The sequence below is a fragment of the Quercus lobata genome, chromosome 10 (assembly GCF_001633185.2).
Source record: "Quercus lobata isolate SW786 chromosome 10, ValleyOak3.0 Primary Assembly, whole genome shotgun sequence".
Classification (NCBI taxonomy): domain Eukaryota; kingdom Viridiplantae; phylum Streptophyta; class Magnoliopsida; order Fagales; family Fagaceae; genus Quercus; species Quercus lobata.
Window position 1 is genome coordinate 8,271,028 of NC_044913.1, and position 17,162 is coordinate 8,288,189.

Consider the following 17,162-nt stretch of genomic DNA (forward strand, 5'->3'; position numbering starts at 1 on the left):
TTAGATTCCTTTTTATGCCCCTCCAAGCAATAATTGGAACCGTATTTCAGATGAACAAAGGTAGAGCTATATTCAAACGAGGAATAAACCTCTGGTGATTTTCTTCGAAAAAATACAAAATTTGTGTTCTAATTCAAGCTCCGAATGTGAACTTTCTAAAACACCTAGGCCGCGTCCAAAAATTGCTTACCATTCAATAGTTGTTGTCAAAATGGTGACCAAAGGTCACTTTTCAACACATTTTCTAAGTGATTACAGCTCATGAATAACTGGCTACCAACATCATTTTTACCCAAAATCCGATGTCGAGATCATTGATCTCACGATATAGGAAAAATATTTCCAAGCCAAATTTGTTAGCGAATCGTTAGACTTCCTTTTTTATGCCCCTCCATCGGCAAATAATTGTAATCCGTATTTCGGGTAACAAGGTAGGCCATAGTCAAAAGAGAATAACTCTTTTGATTTCCTTCGAAGAAATACAAAATTTGTGTTCAAATTCAAGCTCCGAATGTGCACTTTCTAAAACACTTAGGCCGCATCCAAAAATTCCTTGCCATTCAAAAGTTACTGTCAAAACGGTGACCTAAGGTCACTTTTGAACGCATTTTCTAAGCGATTACAGCTCTTGAATAACTAGCCACTAACGTATTTTCTACCCAAAATTTGATTTCGAGATTATTGATCTCGCGATATAGGAAAAATATTTCCAAGCCAAATTTGTGAGCGAATCGTTAGACTTCCTTTTTTATGCCCCTCCATCGGCAAATAATTGGAATCCGTATTTCGGGTAACTCGGTAGGACATATTCAAACGAGAATAACTCTCTTAATTTCCGTCGAAAAAATACAAAATTTGTGCTCAAATTCAAGCTCCGAATGTTTACTTTCTAAAACACTTAGGCCGCGTCCAAAAATTCCTTACCATTCAGACGTTATTGTCAAAACGGTGACCTAAGGTTGCTTTTGAGCACATTTTCTAAGCGATTACGGCTCTTGAATAACTAGCCACTAACGTATTTTCCACCCAAAATTTGATTTTGAGATTATTGATCTCACGATATAGGAAAAATATTTCCAAGCCAAATTTGTGAGCTAATCGTTAGACTTACTTTTTTATGACCCTCCATCGGCAAATAATTGGAATCCGTATTTCGGGTAACAAGGTAGGCCATATTCAAACGAGAATAACTCTCTTGATTTCCGTCGAAAAAATACAAAATTTGTGTTCAAATTCAAGCTCCGAATGTGTACTTTGTAAAACACTTAGGCCACATCCAAAAATTTCTTACCATTCTAAAGTTATTTTCAAAACGGTGACCTAAGGTCACTTTTGAACACATTTTCTAAGCGATTACAGCTCTTGAATAACTAACCACTAACTATTTTCTATCCTAAATTTGATTTCGGAGATATTGATCTCGCTATAGGAAAAATATTTCCAAGCCAAATTGTACGCGAATCGTTGACTTCCTTTTTGCCCTCCAGTGGCAAATAATTGGAATCCGCTATTGGTGTAAATTGTACCAAAAAAAAAAAAAAAAAAAAAAAGCAAAAAAAAAAATGATTAGAAAAAAAAAATTATAGTTTCAAACATGCTTGAAAGCTTAGGAACCACTAATAAGAATATGAAATATGTCTTGTCATGTGTAATTGACACAATTCACCTTGCTAGTTGGGGTTAAGCGAGCCATGTGTGTTACATGTTATAAGGATTAATGTTATCTTTTTATTGATTGTTGGAGCCAAGCTTTGTCCATTGATTGGTTCTACTTCAATCATAAATTATAAATGATTATTTGAAACTTTTTTGTAATTAGTAACACATTTTTCTATAAGACCATGTGTAGACACCGAATTTTATAACTTGCATTTAACCAACCGGTAGATCTTTAGATTTGTGACACAAAACAAATCTTGCTGTTCTAACAATCATAATGGTATGTCATGGGTTTTGATCGGACCACCTGATCAAAAGTTATCATACAAGCAATTTTCTGTGATCATGGCCTGCCTACACGATGGGCCTGATCGCGTCCTATTCTAAACACTTAATTTTGATTGGTTCTCACAAGAATTAATTTAAAATTAATCAAGTGTGATTTTTGATTGGATTTCATTTTATTTCATTTTTTTTAAGAAAATAATAAAAAATGTTTTTCTTTATGGCATCTTATCTGCTCTTTTGAAAAAATTCCAGAGATATGATCCATGAAAAATTCAAAAAAAAAAAAGAAAAGAAAAAATTCTCAAAAAAAAAACGTCATTATCTTCAGCTGTAACTTGAATCACATTTTTGGTCAGAAAAACGTTGAAATTTGGCTTTCTCTATTTCTGAAAAAGTTGTAGATAATTGAATTTCCTTTCAAAAAACACCCATCTTGAATCAATTGGAATTTTGAGCGGAAAATTAGAGCCAAAATACGAAGCAGGTGCAGCATCATTTCAAAATTTGAATGGAGATCAACACCAAATCTGTCCCCAGCTCATTTAAACAGATTATCTCCTCCCTTAGCTTCAGAAGAAAGCTAATAATTTAGCTTAAAGCTAAGCCATCCCTTCCCCTATAAATAGAGAAGACCTCTTCCATTCTCGGGACCCCGAATTCCCTCTAGAGAGCTAGTGAGAAAGCAGAAAAAAAAAAAGCTATTGAGCAACCATTGTTCTTACTTTGGTTGTAGTTGAGTACTTCCTTGCTTTCTCCCTAGCCCTTTAGGTCATCATTTCCCCTTTTAATTTATGCTGGTAAGTAGTTAACTTTTTTTTAATTCTTTATACTTGCTAGAATAAATGCTTACAAATCATTATTCACTTCTTTTATACTATGCTTGGATGAACATGCCTATGTCTTATTGGTTTACTCTTACATGCTTAGATGAACACTTCTAGGCCAATACACAATTTTCTTTTGAATGCTTAGATGAGCACTTCTAGGCTAAAACACAACTTTCTCTTTAATACTTAGATGAACATGTCTAGGTAATTGTTTTACATTTTTAAATGCTTGAACAAACATGTCAAAGTATTTTGATTTTGCCTAGATAAACATGTCTAGGGTTTTTCTTTTACTTCTCTTCATAATTGCTTGGATAATCAAATATGCTTAAAGGTTTTATTTTTATTTGCTTCTCTTTGCAATTATGTTGATGTCAAATCACATGACAATTTTGTTTTCCCTCACATGCTTAGATGAACATGTCTAGGCTAGGAATTCTTTATTTATATTGATCCCTTGGATGAACATGCCATTACCTTCATTTTTTTTTGTTATCTAACAAGTTTTGTTTTATTTTATTTCCCTTCATGTCAAATTCCTCTAACATATATTTATTTACACTTCTTGCAAATCACATGTTTATATGACATATTCTTTGTATTTGTTTGACATGACATGACATTGGCCACCTTAACCTAGGAGACCGGTTTTATCGGGCGAGATGGGTGCTTAATCCCTTCCCATCTCGTAAATTAGCCTCCGAACCAAGATCAAGGGTTCTAGACAATTTTTTTGTATATACAATTTTACCTTTTTTAGAATGTAACTAGGAAATAAAGCAATGTAATTTATTTTTTCTTGAAACAGTTACCTAGGAAACAAAGCATTTTTCGAGATTATTGATCTCGCGATATAGGAAAATATTTCCAAGCCAAATTTGTACGCGAATCGTTAGACTTCCTTTTTTTTGCCCCTCCATCGGCAAATAATTGGAATCCGTATTTCGGGTAACAAGGTAGGCCATATTCAAACGAAAATAAATCTCTCGATTTCCTTCGAAAAAATACAAAACTTGTGTTGAAATTCAAGCTCCGAATTTGTACTTTGTAAAACACTTAGGCCACATCCAAAAATTTCTTACCATTCTAAAGTTATTGTCAAAACGGTGACCTAAGGTCACTTTTGAACACATTTTCAGAGCGATTACAGCTTGTGAATAACTAGCCACTAAAGTATTTTCTACCCAAAATTTGATTTCGAGATTATTGATCTCGCGATATAGGAGAAATATTTCCAAGCCAAATTTGTGAGCGAATCGTTAGACTTGCTTTTTTATGCCCCTCCATCGGCAAATAATTGGAATCCGTATTTCGGGTAACATGGTAGGACATATTCAAAAGATAATAACTCACTTGATTTCCTCCAAAAAAATAGAAAATTTGTGTTCAAATTCAAGCTTCGAATGTGTACTTTGTAAAACACTTAGGCCACGTCCAGAAATTCCTTACCATTCAAAAGTTTTTAAAACAGTGACCTAAGGTCACTTTTCAACACATTTTCTAAGTGATTACAACTCATGAATAACTGGCTACCAACATCATTTTTACCCAAAATCTGATTTCGAGATCATTGATCTCGCGATATAGGAAAAATATTTTCAAGCCAAATTTGTGAGCGAATCGTTAGACTTCCTTTATTATGCCCCTCCATCGGCAAATAATTGGAATCCGTATTTCGGGTAACTCGGTAGGACATATTCAAAAGATAATAACTCTCTTGATTTCCTCCAAAAAAATAGAAAATTTGTGTTCAAATTCAAGCTCCGAATGTGTACTTTGTAAAACACTTAGGCCGCGTCCAGAATATTTCCAAGCAAAATTTGTGAGCGAATCGTTTGACTTCCTTTTTTATGCCCCTCCATCGGCAAATAATTGGAATCCGTATTTCGGGTAACAAGGTAGGCCATATTCTAACGAGAATAACTCTGTTGATTTCCTTCGAAAAAATACAAAATTTGTGTTCAAATTCAAGCTCCGAATGTGTATTTTCTGAAACACCTAGGCCACATCCAAAAATTCCTTACCGTTCAAAAGTTATTGTCAAAACGGTGACCTAAGGTCACTTTTGAGCACATTTTCTAGGCGATTACGGCTCTTGAATAACTAGCCACTAACGTATTTTTTACCCAAAATTTGATTTTGAGATTATTGATCTCGCGATATAGGAAAACAATTTCCAAGCCAAATTTCTGAGCGAATCGTTAGACTTCCTTTTTTATGCCCCTCCATCGGCAAATAATTGGTGTATTTTTTTGGAGTAGTCCCATGGTTTTTCCGTAAAATTTTTCATGTAAGATTTGGTGTTCTTATATGATTATGTTTCTATTGGTGCTTGCTCAAATTTTGTTTCCATATATTGTTATTACTTGGTAGTCATTTACTTTTACCCACCCATAGACACTGTAAGGATTTAGGTTTTTTCCCTAACAAAACATATACTTGCCTGTGACAGGGAGAAGAAAATGTCACACTTCCTGCAATTTTTAGGGCCAAATGTAGTAGTAGCACCCTTGTTGCTACATCCATTTGTTTTAAGTATTTTTGGCCTTCATCTTCATTCTCCTATTCAAATTGTCCTCCACTCTTCCAAACAACAAAAAAACTCACTACCTTCGCCACCAAAGCTCCCAATCGTTGAAAACCTCCCCCAACTTGGCTTGCACCCTCACCACTCATCCAAGGCTTAGCTCAACTCCAAGGCCCCCTAATGCTGCTTCAGTTTGGCAATGTACCAACCATGTTGTCTCATCAACTTATGTTGCAAGAGAGATCTTGTAGACCCATGATGACATCTTTGCAAACCGGCCCAAAACAAGAATGTTTAGGAAACTATTGTATGATTTCAAAGATGTTGCAGTGGCACCATACAACGAGTACTGGAGGCAAATTAAAAGTATACTTGTGCTACATCTTTTGAGTAACAAAAGGGTTCAATCCTTTCGTGGGGTGAGAGAGGAGGAACTATCTCTATTGATTGAGAAAATCAAACAGTCTTGTTCTTCTTCGGCTGTGAATTTAAGGGAAGTGTTTGCTAAGCTTATTAATGATATTGGATGTAGGGTGGCCTTGGGAAGGAAGTATGGTGACGGGGAAGGTGGGAGGAAGCTTAAGGAGCTTTTGGGGGAATTAATGGAGTTGTTGGGTGTGATTAACGTAAGGGATTATATTCCATGGCTTGCATGGGTAAGCCGTTGTTAGAATTATGTGCCCTCAAAAACAATACTGTGCATTTTTATTTGATGATAAAATTCTATTTTCACATTCATAATTTTTATAGGTATATTTCATTGTTTAAATGTGGCATGTGATGTCACCTCTGTAGGAAAAATCATGTTAATGGTTAAGGAACCAAAGACAGGGAGTAATGATTTTTCATATGTTATTAAATTGTTCTAGGCTGTGGATATTAATTGAATATTACCATTGAAGCCTACACTTGTTGTGCTGCTATATGATAGGATGATTTACTCCATCATTGAAGTAGTGACTTTAAGCAAACAAGTGGGTGTAATGTAACAAGTACATACACTGAATTGGATCTGATCAAGAACACCTTATGGAGTGATCATTGTTATTTAAAAGGTTGTTCTATCACAATTTTTCTATTGTCCTCAAACATGAGGGGTTTGTGTATATTTATTTATTATGCACATAACTTTGACAATGTCAACTGGTGATGCCAATTTTAAAGGCTATATACAGACACGTTGGGTTATGTATGTAATGAGTAAAATATATAAATGCTCAACAATGAATCCACCAGTCTCTAAAGAAGATAGTATATTCAGTTGATTTTCATATTGAAGTTGGACTCAAAACAAAACCGGCCGGTGACATTTTTCAAAAATGTTTTTTCATATATATATAATATTGTATATATATATATATATTTAAAGAGTTTTTATAAATATTTTGGAGTCCAATAGAAATTATGAAATCAAGAAATTAAGGGTCACATAAGCTAGGGACATAACAATGATATTTATCCAGTCCTAGTGGCTTGTGGGAATATAGTATGGTGGAAGGACATAGATATAAAATTGTATGAAATGGGACCTCATTTGTAAATCTCTAATCTTCAGGGGTCAATTGCAATGTGTTGATGGACATTATTGCAATATGTAGAAGTTCAGATATTTTCTTGATATGATTGAGAAAATTAAGAAATAATTTTGGAAAGAGTTTCAAGATAAGTCAATAACGTTCAAAAAGTTATTGATAAAATCCTACGGCTGAAGATTAGGATCCCTAAGGATCCCACGTCCAATCTCTCTCTAGGGTTTTTAAAAGTCTACTATAAAATAAGATTTTATAATATCATATTTAGTGGTTGGCCATCAGAACTACTGTGTGATACTGCAGTCTTCTGAAAACTCAAAAGAAATAGAGAGAGAGACGTGAATACCTTGGGAGGCAACACGCTTGGGTTGCTAAGAGAGGTACGCAATTTTATTCTATTTAGAATCCATGGTTGTGTGGTACAACGATCTTTAAATGAAAATATGATTTTGTTTTATATTGTTTCCGCAAAAGCTTTCAGTGGTATCAGAGCAAACCACAATTAATCATGGATTTTAAATTATTATTTAATATCAATATGCTTGCCGAGATATGTTTCTTATATGCCGTGATTGATATACATATGTGATATGTTAAATATTTTCATTCGGTGAAGTGGAGAACATCAATTAAAATACCTTGCTTTTGTGCGCCGCAGTAGTGTTGTAAGCCTCCAAATGCTTTATAGATTAGGTTTCATGTGTAGGCTTCATGGATTGTCTCTTATGCCTTATATATTGTATATTGCTTTTGTGCGCCGTAGCCTATACATGCTTTACAGATTGTCCTTTTATGGTTTCATATGTAGGCTTCATAGATTGTCTTTTATGTTATAGATTGTCTTTGATAGATTGTCTATTATGAACCTACATGCATGTATATGTGCTTATCTGTGTAACCTATATTGATATATATTGGTTCATTGACTCACCCTTTTATATTGATAAAATCTTGAGTATTGCCGAATTAAGGTATTGAATCTCAATTGGTGGGAGTTGTGTTAGACACATAAAGAATGATATTTAGTGCATTGACTCACTTTACAGTTACATCCCAGTGTTGATATATGCTAAGTGCTAAATAGGATAATTTTATAGAATAATTCCTATGGCCCTCCATTGTCGGTGAATAAAGGTTCTTTTAAATTAAAATTTTGTTGAAGCCAAAAGGATAGACTTGATTTTGGTTTAGTAGTTCCTCTTGTTTACTTCTTGGGAAGACAGGTGTGTGTATGACTGGTGGGAGTGTGGCTAAAATAGCAACATAATCATACTAGTACATATATCACACTTAGATAATGGTTTGCACTTATCCAAATAAACATGACCACTAAAATAGTGTAAAACATGTTTGATTTGGAGGCCAAAAGTAAATCGGGAGTCATAGATAAATTAAATAAAATTAGAAACATGAGATGAAATTATGATGAATTATTTGCCTTTATATGGTGTGCACAGTATATTTCAAAAGAAATTATTGGAGCATGCAAGGTAAGGGTTCCCGATGCCCACTTCGAACTATTTATGAATATAATTGTTATATTCTGTTCTGGGAATCTATGATATTTTGTTCTTGTGGGAGGTACCATTAGTTATTCAAAAACCTGAATATGATGGATATATGTATGTGAAAATATTATTTTGTATTATTTTGCAGATTCATTATGACCAATTTTAATCCCTTAGCTAAGATTTTGGATGAAAATCGATTGTCTGGACCAAACTATGTAGATTGGAAAAGGAACCTAATCATTGTTCTCACTGCTGATAAGATAGCTCATGTCCTTAATACTGAGGCACCAGAACTTGCTTTAGCTGATGCCACTGAGGCGCAAAGAGATGCATTTAATAAGTGGCATGAGGCTGATGAAATGGCTAAATGCTACATAATGGCCTCTATGACCAATGTGTTGCAAAAACAATGCCAAGGCCTAGTTACAGCACAAGATATGATGCTGCACCTCAAAGAGATGTTTGGAGAACAAAGCAGAAGTGCACGGCAAACTGCTATGAAAAATCTCATGTCCACCAAAATGGTGGAAGGAACTCCAGTTCGGGAACATGTCCTGAAGATGATTTCTTTCATCAATGAACTGGATATGCTTGGTGCAGAAATTGATAGTGAGACCCAAGTTGATGTGATCCTAGCATCTTTACCTGATTCTTTTAATCAGTTTATCATGAACTATAACATGAATAAGATGGTAGTGACATTGTCAGAGCTGCTCAATATGTTGAAAGCAGCTGAGGATCTCATCAAGAAAGAAAAGCCTACTGTAATGTTGGCTGAAAAATCTGATTCTTCTTTTAAGTTTAAGCCTAAGGGTAAGAACTTTAAGAGAAAAGGGTCTCAGTCATTCAATAAGGCTCAAGGTGACAAAGTGAATAAGGACACTGAGAAAAAGAAAGCAAAAGGAAATTGTTTCCATTGTGGTAAGCCTGGTCATTGGAAGAGAAACTGTCGCCATTATTTGGCTTCTCTGAAGAATGACAAACCTGCAGAAGGTATGCCTAATTTGCTCGTTATTGAAACAAATTTAATGGATGGTCCATTTGATTCTTGGTGTGTAGATTCTGGTACAATCTCACACATTTGCAATGTGTTGCAGGGGTTCAAGGAGACCCGAAGGCTAAATGAAGGGGAGGTGATCCTAAAGATGGGGACTGGTGCAACTGTTGCAGCCACTGCCATTGGAACCTTTTATTTAGAATTATCTTCTAGTAGAACTCTTGTTTTAGAAGATTGCTTATATGTGCCAGAAGTGCGAAGAAATTTAGTTTCAGTTTCAAAACTTGGTTGTTCAGGATATTCATTTCTTTTTACTTCTAAACTTGTTGTTAAGTTTAATAATAAATTTGTAACTTCTGGCATTTTACAAGATGGTCTTTATTTTTTGAGTTCTATTGATAATTCTATTAATTGTGTTGAGAATGATATTGCTACCAGTGTGTTATCTCTTAAAAGAAAAAGAGATGTTAATCCTACCTATTTGTGGCACTTAAGGCTTGGTCATATCAATATTGACCGAATCAATAGATTGGTAAGGGATGGGCCATTGAATCTTTTGAAGGTAGAGCCTTATCCAATTTGTGAGCCTTGCTTACAAGGGAAAATGACCAAAAGTCCCTTTACAGGAAAGGGAGCTAGAGCCACTGATGTATTAGGATTAATACACACTGATGTTTGTGGTCCTATGAATCACATGGCAAGAGGTGGTTTCTATTACTTCATTACTTTCATTGATGATTATTCTAGGTATGGCTATTTGTACCTAATGAAACATAAATCTGAATCCTTTGAAAAGTTCAAAGAATTTCGTAATGAGGTTGAGAAACAAGCTGGAAAATGCATAAAAGTTCTTCGCCCTGATAGAGGAGGAGAATACCTCTTGGATCAATTTAAGCAATATCTAAAGGAAAATGGGATTATTTCTCAATTGACTCCCCCTGCCACACCTCAACATAATGGTGTAGCTGAAAGAAGAAATAGAACCTTATTAGATATGGTTCGTTCTATGATGAGCATGTCAGAGTTGCCAATTTCATTTTGGGGTTATGCTTTGGAGACTGCTGTTTATTTATTAAATAGAGTCCCTACCAAATCAGTTCCTAATACCCCATATGAGTTATGGACTGGTAAGAAACCAAGTCTAAATCACTTAAAGATATGGGGTTGTCCAGCACATGTTAGAAAGTCTAATATGGATAAGCTAGGACTTAGGAGTGATAGATGTCTATTTGTTGGCTATCCCAAGATGTCTACTGGTTTCTATTTTTACAATCCTAGTGAGCAAAAAGTGTTTGTGAGCAGGAATGCTATTTTTCTTGAGGAAGATTATAGCCTAAATGAAAGTAGAGCAAAAGTTTCTCTTGATGAACAAATTGATAACCCAATGGCTGAGTTGAATGAGTATAATGAAGAGCAAGTAATAGTGCCTACTGAACCAAGCAAAATACAAGAAACTCGACGTAGTAAAAGGACTATCAGGCCTCCAGTTAGACTCACTTTGTTAAATGAGATTTATCTAATGGAGTCAGAGGAGCATGATAATGACCCTTTTACTTATCAAGAAGCAATGACTGATAAGGACGTTGAGAATTGGAAAAGGGCCATGGAATCAGAGATGGACTCAATGTATACCAACCAGGTCTGGACCTTAGTAGACAAACCAGAAGGTATTAAGCCTATTGGTTGTAAATGGGTCTACAAAAGGAAGATAGGACCTAATGGTAAGGTGGAGACCTATAAAGCTAGGCTAGTGGCAAAAGGGTATAATCAAAAGGCTGGAATTGATTATGAGGAAACTTTTTCGCCAGTAGCCATGCTAAAGTCCATAAGGATTCTATTGTCAATTGCTGCACATTATGATTATGAGATATGGCAAATGGATGTTAAAACAGCTTTCTTGAATGGACACATTCGAGAAGAAATTTTTATGGACCAGCCAGAAGGTTTCATATCTCATGGTCAAGAATCAAAAGTGTGCAAGTTGATGAGATCTATATACGGCCTAAAGCAAGCATCACGCAGTTGGAACATCCGTTTTGATGAGGCAATCAAATCGTTTGGTTTCTCACAAAATATGGATGAACCATGTGTTTACAAAAAGGTTAGTGGGAGCACTATTACATTTTTAGTGCTTTATGTAGATGACATACTACTCATTGGCAATGATGTAGGAGCAATGTCATCTATAAAAATATGGTTATCTAGTCACTTTGCAATGAAAGATCTTGGTGAAGCGTCCTATATACTCGGAATCAAATTGTTTAGAGACCGAAAGAAAAGGTTATTGGGACTTTCACAAGTCAATTATATTGACAAGATATTGGCTAGGTTTAGCATGCAAGATTCCAAGAAAGGGTTTTCACCTTTTAGACATGGAATTCATCTCTCTAATCAAATGTGTCCTAAAACACAAGAAGAGAGAGAGAAAATGAGAAACTGTCCTTATGCTTCGGCTGTAGGAAGTCTCATGTACGCAATGCTTTGCACTAGGCCAGACATTTGTTATGCAGTGAGCATTGTGAGTAAATATCAATCCAATCCAGGTTCTGAGCATTGGACAGCAGTGAAACATATCCTCAAATATTTAAATAGGACCAAACATTATTTCTTGGTGTTTGGTGGTGAGGATTTGACTGTCCAAGGGTATACAGATTCTGATTTTCAATCTGATATTGATGATAGAAAATCAATTTCTGGATTTGTGTTCACTCTTGGCAAGGGAGCAATAAGTTGGAGAAGTTGCAAGCAAGATACTACTGCAGACTCTACTACAGAAGCAGAGTATATAGCTGCAAGTGAAGCTGCAAAGGAAGCTGTGTGGATTCGCAAGTTCATTCAAGAACTTGAAGTTGTTCCTTCTATTGAGTCACCCATTACTATCTATTGTGACAATAATGGGGCTATTGCAAATGTAGTAGAACCAAGGGCTCATCAAAGGACAAAACATATTGCACGTAAATATCACTTGATACGTGATATTATACAAAGAGGTGATGTAGCAATAACAAAGATTGCCTCTGCCAATAATGTTGCAGATCCACTCACAAAGGCATTGTCTCAAAAAGTGTTTGAGAAACATTTGGAAGCAATGGGTATTAAATACATGTATGATTGGTTTTGAGTGCAAGTGGGAGATTGTTAGAATTATGTGCCCTCAAAAACAATACTGTGCATTTTTATTTGATGATAAAATTCTATTTTCACATTCATAATTTTTATAGGTATATTTCATTGTTTAAATGTGGCATGTGATGTCACCTCTATAGGAAAAATCATGTTAATGGTTAAGGAACCAAAGACAGGGAGTAATGATTTTTCATATGTTATTAAATTGTTCTAGGCTGTGGATATTAATTGAATATTACCATTGAAGCCTACACTTGTTGTGCTGCTATATGATAGGATGATTTACTCCATCATTGAAGTAGTGACTTTAAGCAAACAAGTGGGTGTAATGTAACAAGTACATACACTGAATTGGATCTGATCAAGAACACCTTATGGAGTGATCATTGTTATTTAAAAGGTTGTTCTATCACAATTTTTCTATTGTCCTCAAACATGAGGGGTTTGTGTATATTTATTTATTATGCACATAACTTTGACAATGTCAACTGGTGATGCCAATTTTAAAGGCTATATACAGACACGTTGGGTTATGTATGTAATGAGTAAAATATATAAATGCTCAACAATGAATCCACCAGTCTCTAAAGAAGATAGTATATTCAGTTGATTTTCATATTGAAGTTGGACTCAAAACAAAACCGGCCGGTGACATTTTTCAAAAATGTTTTTTCATATATATATAATATTGTATATATATATATATATTTAAAGAGTTTTTATAAATATTTTGGAGTCCAATAGAAATTATGAAATCAAGAAATTAAGGGTCACATAAGCTAGGGACATAACAATGATATTTATCCAGTCCTAGTGGCTTGTGGGAATATAGTATGGTGGAAGGACATAGATATAAAATTGTATGAAATGGGACCTCATTTGTAAATCTCTAATCTTCAGGGGTCAATTGCAATGTGTTGATGGACATTATTGCAATATGTAGAAGTTCAGATATTTTCTTGATATGATTGAGAAAATTAAGAAATAATTTTGGAAAGAGTTTCAAGATAAGTCAATAACGTTCAAAAAGTTATTGATAAAATCCTACGGCTGAAGATTAGGATCCCTAAGGATCCCACGTCCAATCTCTCTCTAGGGTTTTTAAAAGTCTACTATAAAATAAGATTTTATAATATCATATTTAGTGGTTGGCCATCAGAACTACTGTGTGATACTGCAGTCTTCTGAAAACTCAAAAGAAATAGAGAGAGAGACGTGAATACCTTGGGAGGCAACACGCTTGGGTTGCTAAGAGAGGTACGCAATTTTATTCTATTTAGAATCCATGGTTGTGTGGTACAACGATCTTTAAATGAAAATATGATTTTGTTTTATATTGTTTCCGCAAAAGCTTTCAGCCGTGTCAATGGCTTGGATGCTAAACCAGAGAAGGTGGTTAAACAATTTGATGATTTTCTGGAAGGAGTAATTGAAGATCACATAAATTGTCAAAAGAAAGGGAGTGATAACCATAGTCTAGAAAATGAAAACCAAAAAGACTTCGTGGATGTATTGCTTTGGGTTCAAAAGGAAAACATGAACGGTTTCCCTATTGACATAGTAAGCATTAAGGCTAGCTCTAATCTTGGTAAGCAACTCTCTCTCTCTCTCTCTCTCTCTCTCTCTCTCTCTCTCTCTCTCTCTCTCTCTCTCTCTCTCTCTCTCATTCGACTAAGTGCATGTCAATAGCACCACTTTGATTCTTTCCCAACATAACACCACTTAGAGCATTCACAATAGGAATTGTAAGTGCCATATGTTAGCAATATTTAGCATCAAGCCTCAAAAGTACTCAATAGTTGGCCTGCTAAACTTGTAAAATTGTAAATTTTTTTGGCATTGTGCTACAATACTATCACAAATTTGTGACGGTACTGTAGTACAATTGTAAAACAAAATTATATTTTTTTATTCTCGTGTATTTAATGTATCTGCCAATTTCTCTCTCTTCATTTTCTCTGTTTCTCATCACCTCTCTGTCCTGGCCTCTCTCTCTCATCACATCTCTCTCTCATGGTGGCTTATATTGATCAGTGTTTAAGCTGTGAAGTTCCACTAGGTACCACTATCCGGCGTGGGTCTGGTGGCAGCGTGGATTTGGTGGCGTCGTGGGCTTGGTGGTTTGGCGGCATGGTCCTCTGATGGCACTCAACCTCGCCTTCAATGATGGGCTGTGATTTTTCTAGTGTGGGTCCGGTGGTGGGTTGTGGTGTGCGGGTGGTCTAGGTACCATTGTCCGGTGTGGGTTTGGCGGCGACGTGGATTTGGTGGTGCCATGGGTTTGGTGGTTCGGCAGCATGGTCCTCTGATGGCACTCAGCCTCGCCTCCGATGATGGGCTGCCCAAGCTCGCTAATGATGGGCTATGATTTTTCTGTGGGTGGTTTGAAGGGCTATGAATTCTGATGGTTTTAGGTGTTGTGGCTGTGATGGGCTGTGATTTTTAATCTCCATTCTCTTCCTTAAATTCCTCAACTTTCCAACCAATAATTCAATGTTGTTTTCTTCAACCATAGGATTCAAGCTTTTTTTTTTCTTTAGTTTGTATTTTTTGTTAGAAAGATTTAGAATAAACAACGAAACTTTTGTGGATTTGTTTGAGAGATTTGATTATTATGTGTTGGATGTGTCTATTGTTCTGTTTTTAATTTGGGTTTTTGGTTTTGGTGGGATTTTGGTGGGTAGTGGGCAGTGGTGTGGTGGTGGTGATTGGGTTGTTGAGAGAGGGACATAGAGGCAGGGACAGAAATGAGAGAGGGCAGAGTTAGAGAATTTGTTTATTATTTTATTATATAATTTATATTATTTTAATATGTTGTATTGTAAAATAAAAGTTGGAATGTTGGGTGTGTTATAAAATGGTATGGTATAATTGATAGAGTAGCTTTTTGGGATGGTAAAATAAGATAGGATAGCATTTCCAGTTGTGAATGCTCTTACACATGAGCCTATAATAACAAGAAGGGTAAAGTACATCCCTAAAGTTTGGGGTTTTAATTTTATACCCTGAAGTTTGAGAAATTGAATTTTACACCCTAAAGTTTGGTTTCGTTAGTGAACCTCCACACTCCATTAGTTTAGGTTGTTAAGTGATACGTGGACATGCTAATGTGTATTTTGTTTTGCCAAATCAGCCTCCCAAAATTATGTCATTTTGAAAGCACCGACTATGCTCTTTGTTTTAAATGACATGACGTGATTGATTGGGCAAAAAAAAAAAAAAAAACACATTAGCATGCCAACGTTTAACCTAACAGCCTAAACTAACGGAGGGCGGGGTTTGCCAAACTAGTGAAGTGTTAAATGTTGTTGGATAAGAATGACTAATGAAGGGATCTTACTAAAAATAGTGTCGACTATAAAGGGGCTTGTTTTGTTCAAGTAACCTACGATATTTCATGCTCTTTCTCATGCATATTAACAACTTTCTTCAATATTAACCACATGTTGTTATAGGATGCATTCATTGCTGGTACTGACACTACATACTCAGTGTTAGAGTGGGCAATGATATAGCTTTTAAGGCATCCCAAAACGATGAAGAAGATGCAAAACGAAGTGAGAACAATCACTAGAAACAAAAAGGACATAACAGAGGATAATTTGGATGAAATGAATTACTTAAATGCAGTGATTAAAGAGACATTTCACTTGCATCCTATTCTTCCACTGTTACCTCTGAGAGAATCAGGTAGAGATGCCAAAATACAAGGTTATGACATTGCAGCAGGAACACGAGTTCTTATCAATGTATGGGCAATTGGAAGAGACCCTAAGATACAAGACAATCCAAACGAATTTCATCCTAAAAGGTTCTTGTCTTCTTTATAGACTTTAAAGGACATAATTTCCAATTGATCCCATTCAGAGCTGGTAGGAAGGGTTGCCCAGGAATTTCCTTTTCCATAACCACATTTAAGCTTGTTTTGGCAAAGCTTTTGCACTACTTTGATTGGACATTTCCCGATGGGACAAGAGGAGTGGACTTGGACATGACTGAATCTATTGGTATAGCCATTCATAGAAAATTTCCTCTTGTTGTAGTTGTGACTCCATGTGTTGCCTATAGTATATATAGGCAATACATTTAGCATTTGAATAAATCTCTAAGTTCAATTTGGCTAGCAAGAATGTATGATTTTTCAGTTTGAATTTCTCTTTTTTCTTGCACTCCATTTTGATTGTAGAGAATGGAACTTTAAGATAAATAAAAGAGTCCAGTATGCGATTAACAAGGAAAATAATGAAATTAACTAAAATGCAACAAAGTCTTACATTGGAAACAAATTTTTAATTTGCTTCAGCAATAACAGAAGCATTTAAGAAGGGGAATGAGGATTTATATGCATAATAATAGAGACATTTATGCAAGTAAATTAAAGCAGATGCCTAGACGAATGCCTAAAATGGTTTTGTTGATTTGTTTTTGTGTTTTTTTTTTTTTTTTTTTTTTTTTTTTTTTTTTCTTTTTTATTTATTATTTATTTTGTCTTATAATTCAATAATTGGGGTTAGGAGAATTTGAATCATGGATGTTTCTAATGGAAATACTAGCTAGAATGTATTAACTGAGTTATGAGACTTAATTTTGACTATTTAGAGAAGTTTGTGAAATAGGTATCATCAAACCCAAATATTAAAAGATAAAAGCTCCACCGAAATAGATTGGACATTAAAATGTAAACCCAAACAAACC

At 35.2% G+C, this 17,162-nt stretch overlaps 1 pseudogene; it reads left to right on the plus strand.

The window, feature by feature from the left end:
- The first annotated feature begins 5,236 nt into the window (after positions 1–5,236).
- LOC115964290 lies at positions 5,237–16,557 on the plus strand (annotated as a pseudogene).
- Positions 16,558–17,162: the final 605 nt, after the last annotated feature.